At 35.1% G+C, this 14369-nt stretch overlaps 1 protein-coding gene across 2 annotated transcripts in view; it reads right to left on the reverse strand.

Moving 5' to 3' along the window:
• The window catches only part of KCNN2 (potassium calcium-activated channel subfamily N member 2), a 68310-nt gene that overhangs the window by 50139 nt on the left and 3802 nt on the right, over positions 1-14369 (reverse strand). The gene's annotated exons all lie outside the window — the stretch shown is intronic.

Consider the following 14369-nt stretch of genomic DNA (forward strand, 5'->3'; position numbering starts at 1 on the left):
TTCACATATTATTTACTAAGATATTTATTCCTGTGTATTTCTTATATATATATAAAAAAGACTTTCTACCAATTAAGCCTTTTCCCTTCAAGATCAATTAATTATTCAGAGTTAATAAAATTGAGGGGGAAAAAAAGAAACTGTTTTCAGGATGGAAATTTACATTACAAACTTAAAACTATTTTTTAAGGCACAACGCTTAGTTTTATTTTAAGCATACCCCTGCTCCAGCTAGGACAAGATTATAGCTTCAGTAGAAATATCCAATCTTTCCTCCAAACTGTAACTTTAGGTACTAATATAGATCAATGCTGGCTACAAAACCATTCAAAAAATTATCTAAATTGTTGAAAATTAGTTCAACTGCAATTGTACTGCTAGCAATACCTGAACTAGCTGCTATATAGATAGGCTGAGCATGTTTAAATGCTCAGCCACACTTTCAAAAAGTAAAAAGTAGCAGCCTACAAACACCAGGATATTTCCAGACAGCCAGGTGAAGCCTATTATTTGCTGAAAATTAAGTACACATGTAAGTCCTTGCATGATCAAGGGGCTTCAGCTTACCATCCAAGATCAAAAGTAACCAAACGTTTCACACTGTTTAGTAAATATTTTTCCAGAATCCTTACTAAATAAATAATATTAGTCCCTAGTAGGGAGCAGGGGTGTGCAAGAAGCAGGAAATAAGATAATGCCAGGGAAGAAAGAAAAAAAAAAAAAACCATAATTCAAAGAGCACACAAACTCAGGAGTGAGAGGGGACTGACCCAGTATTAGAGCTGTGATCTGAATTTACATGTAGCTGTTCAGTACACAGTAGTAGATTACTCAAAATCCAATAGCAATTGAAGGACTGAGAAGGAGAAATATCCAAAGAGTGTCCTCCTCAAGGTTAGGAAAGTATTTCCAATATGCTATACAGCATATAAAGAGCCAAAAAAATCCTCATTTGCATTGCTCTTTTTGCCTCTTCATCTTTTTAAAGTTTATAAACAAAAGTCTGAACCCTTTGTATATGTGCTTTAGAGACAGAAAACACACTCTACAACTTCCTGCCAATATATTAAGTTTGTTTCTCAGAAATATGCTCCAGTCTGTTGTTAAGAAAGCAATGACCATAAGCTAATGGTTTTTCTAGTTCAGCTGGCCCTATTAGCCTAAAAGAAAGAAAGGTTAACCACAATACAAAACAAAACCAAGGCAAAATTCTAGCATTTGTGGACCCATTTTTAACTCCATTGTGCTTTATATCTACCCCAGGTGTAGTTCTTACCTCCAATGCAATAGTATTACAGAAACACAAATGGTTTTGAAATAAGAAAAAGAAACACACACAATGAGGCTCAAGTGCATCTGATTCTTATGAATAGCCTGTAAATGCTGACAGTCAAATCATGAAAACAATCAAAGAGCTATAAAGAGACCCAGGTATTAGAGCACTTATGATACAGATGAATAGTAAACAGCTTAAGTGGAGAAGAGATACCTAATATCAAATCCCACAAATGCTATGCAGCTTTCTGAAGAAAACAGTATGTCGAAAACACAGCCGAACATTTCAGTTACCAGATATATTCCAAATATACATTAAGCCAACAGTGTTTTATAGTATCTTTTGAAGCTGCACAACTACTGAAAAAGCAACACTTCTGTCTTTTTTTTGTTTTTTACCTATCACCCTCATAGATTTCCATAAGAATACTACATGCAGAAAGGCAATTGAAGAAAAATGATGCTTTAAGTACTGATTCAGTTTTTAAAAAATGAGAAGAGAAGAATGTTAAGTTAGACATTAAAATTTGATCTTACAATTTTCATAGAAGAAAATATTATTTAATCACCTTGCATGTTTTAACTTTAAGATGTCATTATGCAATATATACTTGAGAACATATTCACTTGTCAGCAGAAAAAAATCTTAATATGCTACAGAGAAATAAGTTTCTTGGTAATGTTAAGTGGAATGTGTGATGTCTGCAGATATGGAAAATCCCTATCAACTTCCCTTGATCTCAGTGATGCCAATTGTTTTTAAGAAAAATAATATTTGGAAGTGGTAACACCTTCAGCTGTCATATATGAGATTTAGGAGGTGAAAACTCCTTAATGGAAGGTAGAAACCATCAAAAGCTGCACAGGACCACAGATCCAGTACAAACATTTCTATTTCCTAAAAATATTAACATTTCAAATCACATTTAAGAGTTAATTTCCAAACAGTTCTGTGTCTCCATAATCAAACAGTGAAATATGTGAATACCAAGCATTCTGGAACAAATATGGTTTTACAAATTAGGCTGTGAATAACAATTAAAATAGAATGTTCTGAAAATACATAAGAATTAAGGAATTCATGTACATTTTGTACACCTGGAATTATGCAACCTAAAATATGTGATTGTTCATTTTTAAATTTGAAAATATTGTGATATTTGTGAATGCTTGCTTGTTTGGCTATGTATATTTACTATTCAGAGAGCAGGAAAGGAAAATCAGAGGAGACAACAACTAAATAGCAAAATATAAAGCACACACATATACCTTTTGCTGCTGCTGCTGTATATACAGATATACATATACCCTCTGTTATAATAATCATGTTCAAGTTACTACTTCCCACTGCAAGGCTGAATGATGCTAGCAAAAAAGAAAGAACAAGCTTTTTGCTACAAAACTCAATCCTATGGTCTACACAGGAGGCCAAACTCCATTCAAGGTCAAATACGTTATGCCTGTTTACAGCTTTCAAATTTCTCATATTAAAGCTCAGTGTTACACTAATAATTTACTGTTTAATGTCAGCATTTTTCAGAGCTTCTTTTAATAGAGGATTATTGCATACTTTTACTAAATCTGCACTGTCCAAGGCAAATTAAGAAAAGTTATTTTCATTGAAATTAAATAATGCATTCCCAACATGTGGAGCAACATATAAAAGTTAGACAAGCATCAACCTTAAACAACAAATAAGTCTGATGTTTCTATTGCCACACTGTATAAATGTCATATCATAGATGTTTAAAGAGGTGGGTGTATATTTACATAACACAGTGCTAAATTCACAACACACTACATGAAAAAAGAGAAACAAATTCAGAGTAGATAAATTGCACACAGTGACAATTTAGATCACAGACTCCCTGAAGTTCTTTGAAACAGGAGTAGGGAAGTTAATTTTGTAAATGATTTATGTATCAAAACAAATTCACATCAGACTATCAGAGGACACTGGGGAGTGCAGAGCAAAGTAAACTAACCAGTTTTTAAGAATGCCTTTATAATAGAGGTCAAAAAAAAAAAAAGAAAAAAAAAGTGTAAACAATATCACTAATTTGCTGTGAGACTGTGAGGATATGTTGACACAGAAATATAAAAGAAGCACTGCTCAGTATTTTTAAATGCTACAGACCACATTTTCAGCTTTATCATTCGTCTCAGACTAACTATGAAATAGCTAAAACCTTCAGAGCTTACAATGCTGAAGGATGGCACTCAGCAGTTGCTGGGACATGTAGATAATCCATGCCTGTAGTTCTCCCCCTATGTTTGTGCTTCAGGGACACAAAGTGTAAGATTCTCCTAAAACTATAATCCTTTCTATTCAGTAACACTTTATGCAGGACATGGTGTCAAGAAGTGAAATGCAAGGACTCCAAAACAAAAAAAAGGATGTTTTTAGATATCCATATTTCTTCCACAGTGCAGAAGAAGAAACCCCTGAGGAAAACATAATTATATAATGTACTAAGAAATCCTCAAAAGCTTATAAATTTATAACATGATCCAAAGAATTTGATAATAAGCTTGTTGTTAATAGAAAGGACTGCCTTCTACCAAAAATGCAATACAGTCCGAAACAAAAAAGATTTACATCTTCATTATTGAAAAAGGTATTCCATATGGCAAATTCTTAATTTAACTTAGTTCAGACTCTTGCTGGAACAATCATCACTTGAGTCTCTTCATATTTATAACTTTGGGAGAAATTTAGTTATACAAACTTTTATGAACCTTTGAACCAAATCAGAGTTCTAGAAATAAAAATCCACTGCTCAGGGTCACCATATTCATTTGAGACACTGAAGTAAACATACTGAATAAAGAGCTATTTCAAACTCAGTATCTGCTACAGGCATTTTTTTTCATTTTAATAATATTCTTCATTTAACAGTTATAAACACAATGAGAGTAAGTTCTTTAAATTACAACATTTGGAAAGTTTGCCTTCAGGATAAACAGTTCCCAAAAGCCCTTGTGCTTGGATTTGACAGTCAAAATTGTCCCACAAGCTGATGAAGAAGGAGCATGACTTACAGCTCTGAATATGGTATCTTGCATAAGTGCAGAAAGAATAATATTGCAAGAGCGGTTGGTTTGGGTAGGTGTCCTGCTTTTTTCTTTTGCACAAAAATGCAGAACAGGAGGAAATGGGACCAGTGAACTAAAAAAGTATTGTTCTTGTTTTACGCTATATTTTGTTCTGTAATTTAAAACATAAGAACAAAATAAAAAAGAAAGAAAAAAGTAGTCTATGTTAAAAAAGCATGTTTACTAGCAAAGGTACTGACGACTCAGAGCAATCCAGAGTAATCACTCCACACAACTTACAGAGGTGAACTGAAAATTATATGTAGCTTTAAAATTATCTGTTCAAAGGTGAATAAAGACAGATCAGGTTACTTGCCTGGAGCAAACTTTTAGGAACCATTTCAACAATCATGCTGCATAAATACAACTTGTGCAAAACCCAACTCTCACTTACTGCCACTCCACACAACTCCCTACTCCTTCCTGGCCTGTTCTTGCTCATTTCCATCACTAAGACAAGAGATATAGAAGGACATTAACTATGTCAGTTTTACTAACCTTGAAAGCAAAAGCTGCAAACAAATACTGAATTTGCTCTTTCACAAATATAAACATCAAATGACCACACTGAACAAATTTAAACAAAGAAAATTGTTTCAAAGCAAAGTATCTCTTTAAAAACATTTGCTAGGCTTTTTGGTGGTCTTCTGTAACTGTTAGGCTAACCTTGGCAATACTGTTACAGGAGCATTGATCAGATTCCAGAGCTAGAGGTGAATTTCATTTTCACTGAAGCAGAATTCCAAAACTTTGTGCCTGAAGGATGCATCTTCCCACAATAACAGCACTATTTTACAAAACTGAGATTTAGCATGGACTCTGTAATAAAACTAGTGTTCTTTGTCATACTTCTTCCCCCTTGCAAGTATCTCAGACATAAAATAACTTTGATTCTATAATCTTGTAGAAACAAAAGTTGTTAAGAATCATTTACTAGTCAATATTTTTGCGTGTTATTTTTAAATACTCTCTTCACACTTTTTCATTTGATTTGCTTTTTTCATTCATTACTAAAAGTAATTTGTTCTACAGATCGCTGCATGAAAACTGCCATCTCCCAGAACAGCTGCCATCTGCTACTGTTCCCAACATAAGAGAAGCCTCACTCTCTTCAGGGAAGATCAGCTTCATTACTACTGGGAAAACTGGAACCAGTTTAAAATATATATATGTGTACTGAAGGAATTGGCAATATTTTTTGCGAAGGCATAGGTGAAGCACAAGTTAAAGGACATAACGCTGAATCTAAAACTAGATAAAATGAATTCATTTTATTTGCCAAAGGAATACCCCTATTACTCTAGATCTATGAATTTTTGCTAAAGAAAAAGAGACTAATAATGATATCAACACAGCACATACATGAGAAACTTTCTTCCAAGATCTTCCTTTAGTGCTTATGTATGACTTATTTGGGGCAATTTGCATGTTTTCTTTTTTTTAATGGATTTATTTAACTGGTAATGGGTGATACACATCAGTACCATATGAATTATTAAGTCCCTGCGATGTGTCTATCATCTTACAAACACACTTAAATCTAGAACTTAATTTAAGATTATATTTAAAATAAGTCTAATTACAGAACTGCAAAACCTAAGCATATGAGCACCATCCTAAAGCAGCACTATTTAAATAAAGTAAATGTCTTGGGCAGCCAGAGAACTAGAGTTAGGCATATTTTCATATTTAAAAATCTATATAAACAACATCATGCTTTGACCCTGACTGTGTTGCAGCAGTCCCGTAAGCACTGCCTCTGTAACACATGCTGTCAGGCAATGCTGGAAAGGCAACAAAGCAACCATTTAGTATCTGTTATCTCCTTGAGGCCTAAGGTGGGCTTCTGGCTAAACCATATAGTGGATAAAAGAGTCCTCATACTTTTTCACAGATTAAGTTAAAATATCTTCAGAAGAGGTAACTTTCAGTATCAGCTTGAATAAGCATGGATACAAGTGATACGTTTCTTAGAGGTGAAGAGCTTCACTTGATGACAACCAGGTACAGCTGAAGCACAAGTAGCTTAACTTGTCTGGGTTCACCAGAGTATTTTCATGCATAAAAAAATAAAAACAAAAGCATTTTCCATCAAACACCTCCCCTGGCATACACTCTTCTTGAGGCTGCCCTCTTACTATCTGAATTTACAGCATCATCAAACCTGTTTGGTTTGCAGGAATTCTTTCAAGTAAAAGATGCTCTGTCTACCCTCAAAGATACTTTTTTCTTTTTTTTTTAAGCCTGCAAACCAAATGAACAAAATATTTGCACTGGGTGCTGTCAGCTCCACCATATTCCATGACTTAAAGATAAAAATTGCTTTCAAAAATGTTTTAGAAAGTTTTGCTTTCACAAGCATGTCAAATGGGGCAGTTCAGGTCAGCAAAAGCCTCATGTCCAGCAGTGAACATCACTACACTAACCACAACACATCCACAGAATTCACAAGTGAAACATAATAACTATTAATTTTGGGTGAGCTAACTGACATCTGTGATGAGAGGCCAGATCCAGAGAACTATTCATGTTTTTTAATTTTCCTTGTAAGTGCCAAATGGCAGGAGAAAAGAATGTCCTGCCAACTGCCAACCACACTGCTAGATTTCTCATCTGGCTTTGTTGCACCCTGTTCTGTTGCTGGGAGGCAGACAAATGTCTATTCATACATGGCTGCAAATGAAGATGGATAATCAAACATCCTCCTGTCTCACAAACAGATCTGGAATGTAGACTAGCCATAGGTAATCATCTTAAAAAAAAAAAAAAAAAAAAAAAAAAAAAAACTTTTTTCACATCTTGCTATTAGACTATCTTAAAAATATTTGGAAACTGAACTGGGAATACTTCTGGTCAAGCACAGAAAGCACAGATCTATGCTACTGTGTAAGGATGTAACTATTTTAAGTCACTGCATTGCAGAAATCACAACAGAATGGAAATGACTGTTCTGTACCATACAACCCAAAACTGAAAGAGAACAAAACCAGAGAGCTCACTGTGAATCCTCCTTACCCCAGAACGCCAATCAGATCATATCTTGTAGTAGAAGTCATGGAATATCTTTTCAGATTGGACGGACAAAAACTTCTCCTAAATCAGCTCATTCCTATGCACTGTCTAAGAACAATACTTGGGCAATATCCTACAATCAAAGGAATAGATGCAGCCACAACTGGCTCTAGTAGCTAAACTACACAAGTTACACAAGCAAGCAGCTCCCTGGAGAAAGAAGGAATAGGTAACAAGCCTCTTAGCTTTTAATATATCCATATCCAGTCAAGAATTTTTGAATCTCTTTGAAAAGAAGTTTTATTAGTAACAAAATTTGATGTGAGGGAGCTTGATGGAACAAACCCCTAAAATATCATGAAGATTCTTTGAATTAGAGTGCTCTAAAAATCCTTCAAATTTTAACTTTTTCACAAACAAGAATTATTCTCTCAAGTCATGTTTTGTCAAAAGACATTTCAAATGTGCATGGCTCATGTAAAAAAAATAGCAGTTAATGGTATGTAGAAATTCATTGATAATACTTTTGATTAAAACTTCAGTAATAACCTGCATGGTATCAGTGAATCATCACTGACAGCTATTATAAATCATATTTGCTATTTGTTTCAGCAGGGAAACAACTTACTATATTGTATCTAGGCACATATGAACATTCCAAGGTGGTAAACAAAGTTCTTTGCATGCAGGACTTACGGGTGCAAAGTTACAGGCTGAATCAAAGCTACTATGCAATATTTTTGTTGATTTTACTTAAGACATGCCTCATTCCCTGGCTGCAAAAGATCTTATTCTTAGAAGCACAGTGATTTGTCTCAAAGCAAGAAATAATGCTCACAGACTAGGGTGAAATTCTGTGTTTTTTAAGAGATTTAAGCGGAAGTTCACAACATATTATTCTACTGAAAGACCTTACTGTCATAGGTCAGGGTATGGAAAAGACTGGATACACCTGTAGTAATGTTACTTAACAAATGTTGCAGTGGAAAGCTGCAAAAAACAATTGTTACAGAAACAAAATACTTCATAAAGATCCACAACAGTACCTGATTAGGATATTGCAGAGCACAGCACTCACCATCCGGCAACATCATCCACAGCACCCTATTCTTGAAAATTATAGGCCGAGCTGGTTGACAGCATTTTATTTACATGAGAAGTCACTGGTCTCATCATAAGACTATGAGTTAGGCAAGCTTCAGCTTCAAATGCAGAGCTGAAGCCAATCCCACATCATTTCCAAAGCACTTGAACTCTTAGTTTCAGTCTTCCCTTTGTAAAACCATCTCTTAACTGGCAGAAAAAAAAATGTGATGCTTCCAGTTAATTTCCAGTGACAATGATAAATGCAATATAAGAGCTTGTTATATATGCTTTTACTTTTCTACAGACTGACTTAGATCTACCCATCAAAGCACCTAACTGATGTATAATTTTATGGAAGACACACTGCTACGCATCATATACTGCAAGCAACCATACTTAGCACACTACAGGCAAGAAAGCTCAGGAAGCTCTATATACCTATCTATACCATCTATAGATGTCACTGCAATGTATGAATATGTGGCTATGTAAATCTATTTCTCAATCATTTTTATTTCCAGGATGCTCTCTTACAAGCAAAATACGTATTCCAGTTTGCTCTTTTACAAGCAAAAATATTCCGATATCCACTTCTGAATACTCAGACTCAGGATCAAGCATCCTGGTCCTACTAGTAGGGTCTTAGCAGTAGGTACCTATTACAAAAAAAAAAAAAAAAAAAAAACTTTTCCAGGACAGATTATATTTTGAGTTACAAGTGTACATGTGTACAGCCTTTTAATTTCCTGTTTATGACTCTCACAGCACCTATTGCCTAATAACTTTGGCATACATGTTCAATTAGAAATCAATAAACAATTCTGTTGGCCAAGAATGTAACACAGAACCTAATTCCACTCTTTTCATTAGAATAATCCTACAGTATTAACAGGAATCAAAGTCAACATTGTGACAGAGTAGATGTTCTTTAAATAAATATGCTCATTTAGAGAAAAAAAAAAGCAAAATACAATGAAATACGCCTTAAAAAGCAAGGGTAGCAATATTAAGATATAAATACCATTTAAGTCTATTTTAATCTAAATACGCTAAGTATTTAAGGTCTAAACATTCTGAGGATTTTTGTTTGCTTTGTTTTAATATGGAGCTCATATATCTTATATATCATGAAAGGGTTTACTACTTCTCCAAAAGGGACTATTTCTATAAGGTCCTGCACACCCCACTAAATTAGTGCAATACAGGAGTATCCTAAAAGATGCGTATATTCCACTTTAGAATTCAGCCTTCATTCCTTTTTTTTTTTTTTCTAAATGTCAGTACAAAACTAATTTTTAAGGACTATTATCACACAGGTGAATGACAGCAGTTGCTGTGACAGTTCAAGAAAAGATATTTAATGAACCAATATGGTACAAATATGTGATTTCTAGTCATTATATTTACACAGTATTCTATAAAGTATAGATGTATGACATAAAGTGAACGTTTTTGGTTGCAAAACTCTAAGTTTAGATATATCAGTTTAAAGAGAAAAATGCTTATTTTTACTGCTTACTTTAGAGAAAGTGTTCTGTCTATGGCTGTAGAATATGCTGCCATGACAATCTCTTCTCAGACTGTGACAAGTATAAGAAATTACTTAATGCACCTTTCAAGATTAAACTGGACTAAATTCTGGGGTTTTTTTTGCGTCAGTAAAAGATACATGGCCCTTAGAAATAAAATTGCTAGATATTTTACATATCACTTTTTTTTAAGTGGAAGGTTTCCATTCACCTTTTCAGTGCAATATAGCTTATACATTAAAAAAAAAAATTAAACACTTTTTCTTCGTGTTGTCATAACTTTTTCCCTTTCAACAGAGCAGAGTTTCCACACAAAATTACTTGTCTTTCTGCTTGCATTACAGTTGATTTTCAGTTAATAAAATAAATGTTCTACAATGACCAATGTATTTAGCTTACCTGAAAGCCAGTTAAAAGATCAATTACAGCCTCCTCTCTTCAGGGTAATTTATGTCTTAAAAGGAGCTACACAGGCTCAAAGCAGTAATATATCCTTTAGTGAGGGAATGTGACAGAGATTTTTTTGATAAAAATCAAGGATGAAAAAAGCCAGTTGAACTTGTACAAAAACTTCCACATTGCTTCACAGACACTCCAAATTTCTACACAGCAGCTGCTGCTGTGTTGATCTCTATTCAAAATGGATCATAAATATGTTTCAAAACAAAATCAAAGGCTAAAATTCTGTGTATTTGTTGTGTTACATATAAAAAGAATCTTAAGAATGTTTATCTACCTATGTAAAGCTTGGTACTCCTTTCACTTAAATTTATGTAAACCAGAGATACAGGAAAGTAAATGAGATAAATTTCAGTAGTGAAAGACCTAAGGTATACAATGCTTTTAGATTAAGATGTGCATGCAAAATGCCTCTGAACTAGTACACCATAGCTTCTCTGTTGATTTCCAAATTCATGGATCTGGTCTCTAGTTACAAATGTTCTCTTACCAGTCTATGTAACATTCCTTTACACACTTTATTATGTATTACTATGACTTGAAGAACTTTGAACAGCAACATTAAAGAGCACTGAGAACAACAGTGCATTTGAATAGCCAATACTAGCTACTGTCAAGTGAATCATTCAGCAGTCTGACCATGAGAAACAACCTCTCAATGTGTCCAAATGGGTCTGTTGGAATTAAGCATCTTCTGCTTTTCATTTAAATAAAAAGGCCTCAGATTCTTCCATTTGCTAAGGGATCCCTTTGCTGCCTTCTATGCCTTATATGTTCATCTCTCTAACATCTCTTCTATGTTCAGAGACACATGGCATCTGTAACTTTTCCTAGGTCAATAGGTTGTACAGAAATAATCTATTCAAAAATGCATTGAATGGAACTAAAAGAAAATAGCACATGAATAGTCTAAAGTGTTAATTTGTCAGGATACAGTCTTTCTATATTACTTATATGTGAAGCCACCACATCCTGGACCAAACTGCCACATGGCAAACTCTGCTATCATCTAATCCAAGGTTTGTTTCAATACACAGAAAAATTTCAGTAATTCTCCATAAGGTTTATATTAGAATAAAATTACTACTGAAAGTTTATTATTTTATTTCAGCTGTCACTTAACAGACTTGCTTTCTATACTAACTTTTAATCTACCTCATTTGTTTTCACAGCACCATTGAGATTTAATGTCTGTGTTTGTTAGTCCTGATGATTCAACGAACCTAAGTAAAAGCAAGCTAGATTCCATTTCTTTTCGCGCAAAGTCAACAGACTTCTATCATGACTGACAATGACGTAAACATGTATCATCATGGTGAAAGCAAAAGGATTACTCAGATATAAACACATAAATAATTGGCCAGCAGAATACTCATCATTGCTTATGATAAGAAACCATAAGAGTTTAACTTCTTACTTGTTAGTAAGCGAAGGATTTGTACTGAAGAACCTTTATTGATGTCAATAAGATGACTAAAGTTCCATAAATAATTTTTCTTATAATCAAGCATTGTGAAATTAATTTAACCAGTAAATCATGAAGTGTATTTATTAATATCCACCACTGTTTTTTAGTATTGCCTGCTCCTTTTCTTCATTTTTCAGGAGACAGGGAAAAGGAGAAAAGATTCTTTAATCTTCAGCAAGGTGTTTGGGCTCACATCAGTGATAATATTCCATAAAGCAAATGGAGACTGAAAGTCCAAATCAGCACCACATGATTTTCCATCACTTCAGAACAGTAGGCACTGAAGGTACTTTTCCCTGGAGTCCTGGAAAGTGATGGATTGAATTCTAAAAATGAACTTTGCTGTGAGAGCAAAGGCTTAACCTTATCTTAGAAGTTTGCATGACTTTCCATTAGAGTTCTGCCTGAGCACAGACAGACCAATTTATAAGTATTTTAAAATTTCAGTACACATACAAGGAACTGAAGATTTCTATTAATTTCTGCCAAATATCTACATTTTTCATTTTTCTGCATGACTAAGAACACCTGTGTCAGTGGGAAAAAAAAAATAAGAAGAGAGAGAAGAGGTTCAGATTCAATTCAGGGGAACACAGGTTACCATTATTTACAAAGGGCAAGAGAAGAGCAATGTTTATTTACAGAACAGATAAGCCAAGTATTCCAGCATCAAAGCACAGATTTCCCAGTGGGCACGGTCCTACCCAGTTGCAATCATCTGAATAAATACCGGGCTGTGACAGAACACCCTAGAAAAAGGATTAAGGGGATCACATGAGAAATCTGAGGGTTAATTCTTTGTTCTGAGTAACATAAAAAAAAAAGTATCAGTAAAAATTCAGAATGTCAATTTAAAACGCATTTCCATCTGCTGGAGCAGGGGGGTTGGGCTAGATGATCTCTAGAGGTCCCTTCCAACCTCAGCCATTCTGGGATTCTGTGTGATCTCCAGCAGTATGAGAGAGAGAGAGGGAGAGAGAAAGCAAGAGAGGGAGAGAGAGAGAGAGCGCGCACAAGGTCTACCGTCCCAGTAGAAGTAGTAAAACTGTAGCTTTACCATATGAATGCTTATCCAGAAGTTTCTTAACTTCCACCTGATTATTAACAGCAAATTCCATTAGAGAAAGGTAGAATGGAACAATCAATTGTCTATAACAATTTTAATCATATTGTATAGTACTGCTTTAATTAGGTAAAATATTATGAAATAACAAACGGTTTATGCATGAAGTGTGTAATTTAAACATTGTACATTATTATCATAATTGGATGAAGCTATCTTCTTAGATAGTCTTCCTTCCTCCACCTGCTCAAATGAGTATTTCTCAACTGTAGTAATAGAGAAATACCTATTTCAGGCTGGGATAATAATGAGTTACATTTTTCCTAGTGGCCTTTCAAACAAAGGACCCTTTCTTAAAAGAATCAAATCAAAAAAGAGAAAAGAGAAAGAATAATGAATACTGTTCAAAGTGTGGTGTTTTTAACACTATCACAAGCGTAACAACAATGAACTGAATGCACAAACTCGGGCTTGTCACCATACTCAACTCCAACATAATTATTGTTGTTTACTTGATTTTTTTTTTGAGGTGGAGGTGAAAGAAGTATTGCTTGTGTTTTTTTCTTCCCTCTTTTATGTAAATGATATTGTAAGCTAAGAATTCTAATTTAAAACCACTTAGTTTCATTCATTTTTATTGCAATCTTAACATTAACGCACATTAACAAATAGAATAACAGTTTGTGCTTTACTCATGGAGTTAAATGAATCAACTGCAATCACTGAAAGCCTATTTGAAGAAAATATTTTCACATTTCAAATTTTTCACAGAACTAGGCAAGGATTCTGGTCTAAGTGTGACAGTAACACCACTGTGGAGACTTTGATCTGTCAAACAGTGTTCAGGCTTGTTGCAGGACCAAGAATTAGTGATGATGATGACGTGTTACTGTGCGAAAGGCTGGGTGCGGGATGGCGGCGGGAGCGCATCCCGGCTGCGCGCCGGGGAGCCAGGGAGCCGGGGGCGGCGGGGGCCGGTGCGGGAGCCCGGCGGGGCGGCCGGCGCGCGGAGCTGTCTGCGGTGCTGAACGGGGAGGCGGCGGGAAAGCCCCGCGCACCTGGGGGACAAGGTGAACCCGCCTCCTCCACTGCTTACCAACTACGGCCTAACCAAAGCACGGCAATAAAGGAAATAAACACCGTGAAAGCGTTTGTTTCACAGCCACGCAATGCTCTTGAGAAGAAGCTCTGCAAGTCTTACAAAATCTCGTCTCCAAAGCAGGACCTTAGGCAGGTCTGCGACAGGCAAACTTCTGGCCCAGTTTAACTATTTGCTGCCAAAGCACAACGCACTGGCAAGGTCATTTAAACGGACTGATTACAGTCACCTTCTCTGCCACTGGGCACTAAATAGGTTTGCTTGCAGTGTGACTCTTCAGCT

Source organism: Tinamus guttatus, unplaced genomic scaffold, assembly GCF_059628265.1.
Source record: "Tinamus guttatus ecotype Peru unplaced genomic scaffold, ASM5962826v1 Tinamus_guttatus_pri_ptg000022l, whole genome shotgun sequence".
Classification (NCBI taxonomy): Eukaryota; Metazoa; Chordata; class Aves; order Tinamiformes; family Tinamidae; genus Tinamus; species Tinamus guttatus.